Raw genomic sequence first — 12,230 nt, forward strand, 5'->3', positions numbered from 1 at the left:
ATAGAAAAATTAAGGATTTGTAAATTTACAAAAGGTAGGATGTTATAGCAGGTAAGTATTTGTGTCAATGGTAGTGATCCAAGTCTTTATTACATTTTTGTATATGTTGTAAGACGATATATTTTTAGATCTAACTTCTATAGTCTGATAGAGTGCATTGTAGATTTTTGGGGCAATGAAAAAAGCATGTCTCTGCGCAAGCCTAGTTTTGCATAGTGGAACCTCATATGCATTATTTACTATACTGCTAGAACGATTTTCATTTTTTGTAAAATGTACATTTCGTGAAAACATATATTTCAGACATTGCATAAAGTAAATTTTTCTTATATCTAAGAGTTTAGCTTCTTGAAATAATTGCAAGGAGGGGTAGGTAACATCTTTTTGCAACATTATTTTTAGTATTAATTTTTGAGCTATTTCTAGCGGCTTAGTGTGGTTATTATAGATACCCCCCCATCCAATTATTCCATAAGATATTGATGATTGTACCAATGCATGATAAACCAGTTTCATTCTTTTGATATCAACTATGTTATTTAATCTTTTAAAAATGTAAGTTAAATACCTAAGTTTATTTACAAGCTTTTCTACGTGATTTGTCCATTTTAGTTGGCTGTCTATAGTAATTCCTAGGTATTTAACTGTGTTCCCCGAATTCATTTCTACACAGTTAGAACACGAAACAGGGTTGCAAGTATTGTTATGAAACCTTATATTTAGGTGAGTTAAGGGTGCCGTCCTTTTGGTATTATAAAATGTAATATATATATAGTTTTTTCACAGTTCAGAGTTAGAAGGTTTTGGTTTAGCCATTCTTTGACAATGGATGTGCACTTATTTGCATTTTCAGAGACTTCTTTCCAAGATTTACCATCAACTGTGATTGCAGTATCATCAGCATACGAGAATAGTTTTCCCGGAATACTGATATTACACAGATCATTGATATAGATTAGGAACAATAACGGACCGATAACTGTTCCTTGTGGAACCCCATGTCTCACAGATTCTGGTTTACTAATAATATCACCAATTTTTGTACATTGTCTGCGATCAAGTAAATAATTTGTTAAAAGTGACAGACAATTATTTTTAATTCCTATATTATTGAGTTTTCTAATCAGTTTATTATGATTGACTGTATCAAACGCTTTTTTCAGGTCTAAAAAGATTGTTAAACTTTTCATATTTAAGTCAAGATTGGTGTATATATTTTTTGTTAGATTGAATTTTTTTTTTTTTTTTTTTTTTAATTCCTTTATTTTTCCCAATTTTTACATTAATTACATACAATATTATATAAATCAATAAGAATAATGGGAACCCACTAAGGCGCAGCCTGTGCGTGGGTAATATATTTAAGTTATTATTTTATTGTACCTAGAAATAAACAAATTGTGGGCATATAAAATAAAAACAAGAATACATTTTGTAAAAGCGTTTTGTATAAAAAGTGTTTATAATAGTGTATAGTGAAGTTATAAGTGTTTATTGTAATATATGTAATATATGGTGAAAATTTTATGAGAAACATAAATTGATACAAATTAAATAAAAAAAGTTTCAACTGCTGTGTCGAAAAGCCATAATTTTAATTCTTTTAAATATTGAGGAAGTTTAGTTATCACTTGAATATTTTTCGGTAAAAGATTGAAAGTACGAGGTCCAATGAAACTGCAGTGTGTTTGCATTTGTTTTGTGTTCGTTTGGGGAGTATAAAATACATTATTATTTCTAATGTTGGTTCTGTTTTCATTTATTTCGAATTTATTTTTGTTTTTAAAGATGTATTTCATAGTTTGCAAAATAAATAGTTTACGGAGACAGAATAGTTTAGATTCTTTGTATAACTCATCCGTTGAAAATGTTCTTTTCCGACTATACATAACTTTGATGATATAATTTTGAATTATTTGTAAAGGTTTGATATGTGCATTAAGCGCACCGCCCCATCCTATTATTCCGTATATGAGTCAAGATTGCACCAAAGAAAAATAAATCATTTTCAGTTTTTCAACATTGAGCACTTCTTTTAGTCTGTAAAATGTGTATGTAAGATATCTTAATTTACAGACGGTATTATTAATTTGTGACTGCCAATTTAATTTTGTATCAATAACAATACCTAAATATTTAATCTTTTCAACTTTTCCGAGTTCAAAGCAAGATGAGCATATTTCTTGATTACAGTTAACGTTATGTATTCGAATTTTAAGGTTATTAGGGGGTTTATTTTTACTATTTTTAGAAAAGGTTAGGTAAAATGTTTTATTATAGTTTAAGAAGAGTCTATTACTTTCTAGCCATGATGAGACATATGTGATACATTTTGTTCCCTTCAAAAAAGTTTCAGGCCAGGATTTTCCGTTCACTATTATTACTGTATCATCTGCGTAAGATACAATTTTACCAGGGATTATAACATCACATAAATCATTTATGTATATTAGAAAGAGAATTGGGCCAAGCACAGTTTCCTGTGGTACTCCATTTTTTATTCCTGTTTCAGTACTATAAAAATCCCCTATTTTTGTTTTTTTGTTTTCTGTCTTTGAGATAGCTAGTAAGAATTTTTAGTGTATCATTTTTTAAACCTATTTAATTCATTTTTTTAATAAGTAGATTGTGATTTACCGTATCAAAAGCTTTTCTTAAGTCTAGGAATATAGCTAAACTCTTTTTATTTTGATCAACAGATGTGTATAATTTTTTAGTCAGATCGAATATTGCATCTTCAGTGCTTAGTTTTGTTCTGAAGCCATATTGATTTTGGGACAGAATTTTGTTTTGTTCTAGGTAATTCATTATTCTATTTTTGATACATTTTTCAAATATTTTTGAGAGGTTTGAGACCAAGGAAATAGGTCTGTAGTTGTCTAATATGTGCGTTTCTCCTGATTTGTGAATTGGTATTATGATAGAGGTTTTTAATTGTTCGGGAAAATGTCCCTCTTTTAAGGATATATTAAAAATATGTAGCAATGGAGTTAAAATGTAATGTTTTATTTTTTTTAGTGTGTTGCCTGATAAACCATCAATTCCTGTAGAATTTGTTGATTTTAGACCATCAATGTGTTTATCAATTTCATCTGTTGTGATGGGTGAAAAATATTCTAAGGAGTTAATTGAATCGTTAGTTGAGTCTAAGTGTAAAGATGAGTCTACGGGTATTGTATTATCAATTTTGCTAGAAGATTCAAGTATTTGATCTACTACATTTATAAAAAAGTTGTTAAAGTTTTCTGCAATAGTCGATTTGTCAGTTATAATATTTTCATTTATTATAATCTCATTGACATCGGTTGATACTTTTTTTTTTTGTTCGTGATTTCATTAATAATATTCCATGTTTTTTTGGTATCATTTTTTGCACTATCAATTTTTTCACAATAATACTTCTTTTTGCAATTTCTTATTAACCTATTTAGTAAATTTCTGTACATTAAATATTTCGTTTTCATGAAAGGCATAATACTTGTGTTATTTTTTTGACAGGCTTTTTGATAATTTAACATCTCTTTGTATAATTTATCTCTTTGTTTGATAGAGACTATTAGTCCTACAGTGATCCAAGGCTTTATTTTTTTATAATTTCTCTTAGCGATGACAATTTTATTTGTACTCTTGGAAATATAAGCTTCTAGAGTTTTATAAAATAATTCTAATGCTGAATTTGGGTTAGCTATTGATAGTATGTTGTCCCATTTTTCTGAATGAAGTAAATTGTTTAATGTGTTGTAATTAATTTCATTTATTTCAACAGTGTTAGAGTATTCTTTTGAATTTGTGGTTAAGATGTTGTGTCCGTAGAATGTTGGGTAGTGGTCAGTAATGTTTGTTTTTAGAGTTGAAGATTTAGTTATAATGTGTTTGTGTGTTTTGATAAATATGTGATCCAGAGTCGTGGAATTATTTAGATTTTCTCTTGTTGGTGAGTTTATGTATGATTGATATCCTGCATAAGACAAACAATCTAAGTATTCATTTGTACATTTTGTTCTTTTGTTGTTTTCATTAATGTTTATATTAATATCACCAGTTAATATTGAAAAGTTAAAGTTATTTCTGTTTGTCATTTTTATAAGTGAATTAAGTTCATTGTTGAATAGAGATTCATTTAAGGAAGGTGATCTATAGATAGCTAATAGCAAATAAGTGCAATTACTATGGGTAAATGTTAATTTAATTGCGTTAGCTGTTTTAAAGTCTAGAATTTCGAAGGCAGGTTTTTTAAGACAATTTTTTATAAATAAAGTGATTCCATCGTGACCAGTATGTTTACATTCGGATGAAATAGTTACATATCCTGGCAAGTTATAGGGAATTACTTCTTTCATTTGCGTTTCTGTTAAAATGACAATACTAGGAGAAAAATCAAGACTATCGAGAAGAATACAAAGCTCATCAAAGTGCCTTCTTAAACTTCTAATATTCATATTAAGAATTGAAAAGTTAACGTCCTTAAAGTGATTATTTAGTTCACTAGTGTTTTTACAAATGTAATTTTCATACAAAAAATTTTCATCAGACATTTTGATGGATATAAGTAATTTTCACATGCAATGCGGTTAGATGGTCCTTTATTCTGAAGGGATGTCATTCGGCTGCCTTATATGGATGATTGGAGCTGTTTCATCTTTTCTCATCATAACGTTACCGTTTTTCGCCCAGATGAATTTGTAGCCGAGTCTTGAGGATTTCGCCAGAAACAGGAGGTGTTTATTTAGTTGCGTTAATTGTTCGTTTATGAAAATTTTGTTATCTTCCGGAAAATTTATTTTTTTAGTGTACAAGACACCATATTTTCTTTTTTGGTCGATGATTTTGTCTTTTGTTTCTTTGTTTTGGAATGATACAATTAAGGCTGGATATTTGTTTAAAGGGTTTCTGTTTCTGATACGATATATATTTGTTATTTTTGATGATTCCATTTCGCATTTGATGGTTTCCATAATATTATTGACTATTTTTGGTAAGTTTTCATTTTCTTTAAAAGGAATACCTTGTATCTCAATGTTATTTTGTTTGTGTAATTGTTCCAGTTTGTTTATTTGCTGTTTTATTTCGTTGTTTTCTGATTGCAGTTGTTTGATCAGTGTATCTTTCTTTTTATTATTTTCTTCATATTCATCAATTTTATTACAACAAAATTCTACTGATTTCTTAAGATCTCTTAGTTCATTTTTAATTTGTTCTCTAAAAGATTTCATCAATTGTTCCGATAAATCTTCAAACTTTTTTTCCATGAATTTAAATATTTTATTTGTGTTGTAGTCATCATCAGAGTCGCTAGATGGTGTTTTTTTGGTGGTTTTCTTTAGCTTGCTCATTTTAATGTATTTGATGAAATTCACTAGATGGCGTTACACTTATATTATTATAGTTTTTGATTATTATTTTTTCTTTTATTTAAAAAAAAGTTGCTTTAAGCAGGGAGCGAACTCAGCTCCTCCGCGACAATAGTGAGCGACGCTAAAGTTGCAATCCTCTACGCCACGGCCTATTTATCCGCAACCGTGATAATATTGGTACTAATATGTGATATTAGCCTGACTGAAACAGTATTCGGTTTGCGCTAAATAACAATTGCGACAACACTTTCACTGAACACGACACAAATTTAAGATCACTTTAGTATACTGATCAGCGGGCGTTTTAAAACAAGTACGCAATAAAAAGTTCACCACTGTTCCGCAGTTATATATTCACCAATATTTTTGGATTATTTCGGTAAATTAACTATTAAATTTTGATCATTTATGCAGAGCGATTTTTAGCGTGCACGCACAGTTCGAATGTAGGTACTCTGGATAATAAAGCATCATCTGTACTAAGACCTGTTCTGAAACCATATTGATTTGTGGACAAAAGTGCATTTGATTCTAAAAACTCTAGTAGTTGTATTTTAATATTTTTTTCTAATATCTTTGCTAGTTGGGATATTAGCGATATTGGTCTGTAATTGTCTAGTTTAGAGATTGATCCAGATTTATGTATTGGTACAATATTGGAGAGTTTAAATGCGTCTGGGAAAACATTTTTTTCAAAGCAGGAATTAAAAATGTGTTGCAAGGGCTTCGAAATGTATTGTTTAGTAGACTTGATAGCGATGGCGCTCAATTCATCTGGACCATTGGCTGTATTTGTGTTAAGATTGTCAATGTGTTTTATTATATCAGATTCAGATTTAGGACAATTTTCAGAGTGTTCGTCCATTTGAGTAGGTTGATGTATATGGTTTTTAAATGCGGGGTTGTTATTTATTATATCTGAGGCAACATTTGTAAAAAAATCATTGAATTTATTTGCAATATTTCTTATATCCGTTATGACTATTTTATCATCTGTAACAATTTTTTCAGGGAATGTTTTTACTTTATGTTTTCTATTTGTTATTTCATTTATGACTTGCCAGGTTTTTTTAGAATCATTATCAGCTTTTTGTAATTGTTTAATATGGTACTCATGTTTACATTTTTTTATAAGAATATTGTAAAAATTTCTATAAGTGATGTATTGCTGTCGTAAATTTCCATTAGCTGGAATATTTTTTGCCATACAATAGTTCTCATGATTTTTGTAAATTTTGTACAGTTTATTCCTGTATTGGCTTGCAATTATCAATCCACGCGTGATCCATGGTTTTATTTTTTTATGTTTTCTTCTAGGTGTTGATGTTGGTTCAAGAGTTCCTTATTGGTAACGTATCCACTGTTATTCCATCTTGCATCTCAAGATGACCGTTTCTATGTCATTTTACCCAACAGGAAAGAAAATAATTACTTCTTTCTGCGACAAAAAACGAGGTAACTTTTATTATTCTTGAATATGCATTACCCATAATAAGTGCAGACATCTTAAAGTAGTCAAACACAACGAAAGACTTACTTGACCCAACTTTTTGACATAAACACATCAACAAAAATAATTTTTTCAGGTGATGAAATCAAAACATTCCACACCTCATCCAAACGACGCAAGCGGGCGGCTACAGAAGGTTAGTGCAGCGGCGCGCCTTTGTAGGCTGATACGTGAATGTTATGTAAGCACTATATCATCTTACCTGACTCTCCTATGCACAATTCCCTTATGTAGTTTTTTTATGATGATAATACAGTAACTATGACTCGGAAACAGAGTGTTATCTCTTTTCTCCTAAATCAAGTCATAATCTGAAGCAGAAAAGGTCTCAAAGGTGAGCTTTGGCATCACAAAAAGTATGCAAAGCTTTCTGACAAAAATATTTAATTCAACGAATACTTTTTCCATCATAGATATTTTAAATAACTGTTGAAATATTACAAAACTCTGGTTTATTATTAATGCTCCATATTTTCAAAAATTCTAAAATTTTTTTCTAGATAAATACAATTTATTTTTGCATTCTTTTCGACTACCACTAAGCACTTGCCCATATAATGGTAGCCGTATTTATATATGTAATACCTGTTTATTTTTACATAATATGCTGTTTTGTTAAATATAATGCATTAGATTCGAAATGGAATTAAGAGCAAATCTATAATTGGTTACTCAACTAAGTAAATTGCACGTGTATAAATCAAAATTATTTTAAACTGTTGATTTCTTTAATTAAAAGAAATATTAACTTAACTTGTTGAAAGAATGGAAATAAAGGTGAGCAACAAAAAATTTCAAACAATTACTTTAGTATGGTATAGCTATTTTACCCACGCAGAAACCCAGCAAGGTTTATTTCCATCAATCTTTCTTTTTACCATTCCCATCTTAATAATATGGCAATCTATCTGGTAATATTTTTTCTGCTTTAATAATAAGTTTTAAAAAATCCTATGTTTTTTTGAATTTTTCCAACCTACTCACTTTTTTAAAGTAATACCTTAATTAATCGTTATTATCACGGGAATATCGGTTATTGCCTTCCACCAAGGTTATCGCGGATATTTGACATTAAAGTCACCGAGAAAATTAAAAAGTAAAGTTCTATTTTTGGTCGGCTGTGTACTGTTTGTGTAAGGACATAATGAAGCCATTTAGACAAAGTCCTAAAGCCAAGTTATTATTATAAAAGCTATTGATTTTAAATGACTGAGCGTAGCGTTCTGTTTTCTTTCGACCATTTGCATTTAATTTCTCTGTAAATTCGTTTGTTACGTTTCGGTTCCGTCGGAAAATGGTGGCCGAACTTTAAAGTGGCGACGATGGCAGGGCTGCCAATTAAGTTATTTATGATAATACTATCTTTTTATCTCGACAGATTTCGCATAATCGTGGTTCCTACTACGAGCTGTCAAATGGGAATACGCAATATTTTGGTGCCAACTCTGACGAAAGTTTGAACAAAATATTGTCATTCAGAAGGTGCAGTTTTTATTTATTTGTTTTTGGGGTGTTATGCCGTGTTGCGCTAACTCCTTCTAACTCCTTCAGTGGGAAAGAAAACACAGCGCTTTTGTGTTGGTTGTAAATTTTAACATAATGTGAATACTTTTTTTAATTAAGATATATGATTATATTTATGATGATCTATGTTATGTTTTCTTTTGTTTGACAGGAACCAATCATTTTTAATTTGCGCTTATAAAACGTATATATTTAGTAGCGGCGGTTCGTGAGTTTTTTTGTTTTTTTTTTATAATAATCTCAGCTACTAGGTTCATGCCCGTATTATGGTAGTCGTACATGACTTTTGAAAGAATAATAAAATAAAAGTTTCTAGAAAAAATAATAAAACATAAGGAAGAGGATATGATTGATAAAGAGATATTTTAAAGAAAATAAAAATGAAAATATTAAAAATAAGATTAAAAATTTTACCAAATTAATTGTATCATTATTTTTATGTTTTTTTTTTCTGTTGGAGCAGTAAAATTTAAGTTAGAGCCTTGATATTGATAAATCAGACATTACTGAAGTTGTTGTTATTTTTGTTTTTTGTTACATATTTTCAGATACAACAGCATCGAAAAATCATATTTTTAAATATTATCAGTCTAGTTAACAGTCAGTATGACAGAGTAATAGTATGATCTTGGCGAGTCCTTAAAAACAAATGTAAAATAGCAAAATTGCCACTTTTATGCGTTTCAAGTTACCAGAATACTTAAGACGAAAGTTTATTGTTATTGTGTGCATTTTTTTAAACGTAAAAAAAATGCACAGGAAAAATAGATGCGAAAAGCTGGTTCCCCACCCCAGCCGTTTTACACATAAATTAATCGAAGAGGCTCTTTCTCATGAAGGAAAATTGTTAACGGGTGTTCCGCTTGTGTACGTTGGGTTTCACGCAGGTACACCGGTGCACCGGGGATCAATGCTGCTAGCTCCTTCGAGCAGGCTTCATTAAACACTTGTAGAACAGACTCAGCATGCCCATATTGCGAATGTGTATTAGGTATGGCAATCGGTCTGTAAACAATGGATTGTCAATCGAGTAGGTAATCGGTCTGTAAACAATGGATTGTCAATCGAGTAGGTAATTATTGTAGGAATCCAGCCCGGAGGTGGCTCCTAAATTCAATTGTTCAGCGTATTTGAGACTTGTATAGGATTAGCAGCTGATCACTATTGACTTCTAGCCGTATATAAGACACCAATATTCGACTTCTGGTTGTGACGTTTAGACTCGTGTAGGATTAGCAGTTGATCACTATTGAGTTTTAGCCGTATGTAAGACACCAATATTCGACTTCTGGTTGTGACGTTTAGACTCGTGTAGGATTAGCAGTTGATCACTATTGACTTCTAGCCGTATATAAGACACCAATATTCGACTTCTGGTTGTGACGTTTAGACTCGTGTAGGATTAGCAGTTGATCACTATTGACTTCTAGCCGTATATAAGACACCAATATTCGACTTCTGGTTGTGACGTTTAGACTCGTGTAGGATTAGCAGTTGATCACTATTGACTTCTAGCCGTATATAAGACACCAATATTCGACTTCTGGTTGTGACGTTTAGACTCGTGTAGGATTAGCAGTTGATCACTATTGACTTTTAGCCGTATATAAGACACCAATATTCGACTTCTGGTTGTGACGTTGTGAAGAAATGTTTTAAAGATAAATTTATAAAGCTTAAGTTTTTTTGTTGTTAATTCGACGATTGGTGTTAAGCGTGAATATCAACCTCATAACCACCTGCGTAAGGAGGGCATGGTTTTGTTAGTTTTTTTACGAATTGGATCGCCTCAGAGTTCACTACAGCTTTTATAAAGTTTATCTGATGAATGCCATCGCAATGAGAATAAATGCTTATTAATAATTTTCAATTAATCCTTATCTACAGGTTATTTTCCTGAAATTTGGAAAAGTAGCTTTATAACACCTATTTTTAAAAATGAGATAAATGTCAAATTGAAAATTATAGACCCATATGTATTATGTCATCACTACCTAAACTTTTAGAATTAACTTTTAGATGATTATATTAAGTAAAATCATGCATCAAATTAAACCAATTATATCAACATTTCAACATGGTTTCATGCCAGACAGATCTACGTCATCTAACTTTTTGCTTTTATTGCTTTACGAAAATTTTATTTCTAATGCACTGTCCAAGAGTCTTCAAGTTGATACAATTTATACTGACTTTAGCAAAGCCTTTGAAACTGTTTCTCATCGCATTTTAATGGAAAAATTAGAACACTTGGGAATAAGCGGCAACTTTCTCAAATGGCTAAGAAGTTACTTATCATACAGATAATTATCTGTAAAAATTACCTCCACAACTACTTACTTTTTTTTTGCCTTAAGTGGGGTCCCCAAAGGTTCCCACCTAGGACCAATTCTTTTCCTACTATTTATTAATGACATTTCACTAATTTTCGATAATATTAACTTTCTTCTATTCGCCGACGATCTAAAAATGTTTAAATCGATCGGTAATTCTTCTGACTGTTTAACTCTACAAATGAACTTAAATAAACTTTATGAATGGTGCATCGTAAACAAATTACAGCTTAATATCAAAAAATGCCAAACGATCAGTTTCCATTGATCTAAAACCCCTTTATTATTCGACTACTCAATTAAAAATGCCAATCTAAAAAGAGTCTTTGAATTCAATAACCTTGGAGTTATCTTTGACTCCAAATTACGCTTCTTGAATCAAATTAATAGCATTACCAGTAAGGGATTACAAATGCTTGGATTTATTCTCAGAATCGCTAAAGACTTTAATAACATAAAAACTATAAATAATAATAATTGGATAATTTGTAGAGCGCCGTTTTTGTGAAAAATCACATCAAGGGCGCTAAAATTACTATACACTTCTCTGGTTAGAAGTCAGGTTGAATACAATTCAACCATTTCGTGTCCTCATTTAAACTCTCATTGTTTACAAATTGAAAAAATTTTTTTACATTTTATTAATTTCAAAATTGGTATTCCTATTATTGAAATCAATTATGTCAATTTACGCAGTAAACTTAACTTATCGAAATTATCTGAAAGGCGAAAAATATTTTATCTCCTTTTATTATATAAAATTGTTCATTCAAGGTTGGACTGCCCTGACACTATAAATTTGCTATCTTTACATATACCCCCAAAATATACTAGACGGAATATTTTATTCTACAACAATAACTTCGCTACGGATTCTGTGTTAGAAAGGATACATAGGTTGGGCAATGAATGTTGAATGGCAAGTGATGTCGCTGACATATTTAATTTAAACTTCAATACATTTAAAGCCAAATTAGTCCACCATTTTTTAAATGTAAATAATGTATGAGAAATCATTATATTTTATTTCGATTTTCTATTGTTTATTTTATACTGTTGTTAAAAATGACATTTGTAATTGTTACGTACTTAAAAGCCCAATAGGGCGTCAATAAATAAATAAATAATAATAATAATGTTCATTCATATTGACATTTCAAATTTAAAATTAAGACCTCATTTTATCATTTAACTTGTAACCCTAAAAATAAATTAAATATATTTTTGGGGCAATTTGTTAACTTCAATATAATGTAATTAATTACATTGTCAAAATATAATTGTTCTGAAATTTTTTTTAATTAAACATGAAATAATTAAGCTTCTGTATTTGCTTCGAATGAAATAAAACATTTCACTTTTGTTTCCGTAATGTAACATATTACGTAGTCGGTACCTATTAATACGTAATAAGCTGCTCGACCCAGAAGCAACATCCCAAATAAAACATCAAAAACATTTGTAAAAAAAAAAAACATAATAAACAACATACATAGGTATAACTTCCAC

Source organism: Hesperophylax consimilis, chromosome 10 (assembly GCF_061612785.1).
Source record: "Hesperophylax consimilis isolate HC1 chromosome 10, BYU_Hcon_1.0, whole genome shotgun sequence".
In the NCBI taxonomy this organism is placed as follows: Eukaryota; Metazoa; Arthropoda; class Insecta; order Trichoptera; family Limnephilidae; genus Hesperophylax; species Hesperophylax consimilis.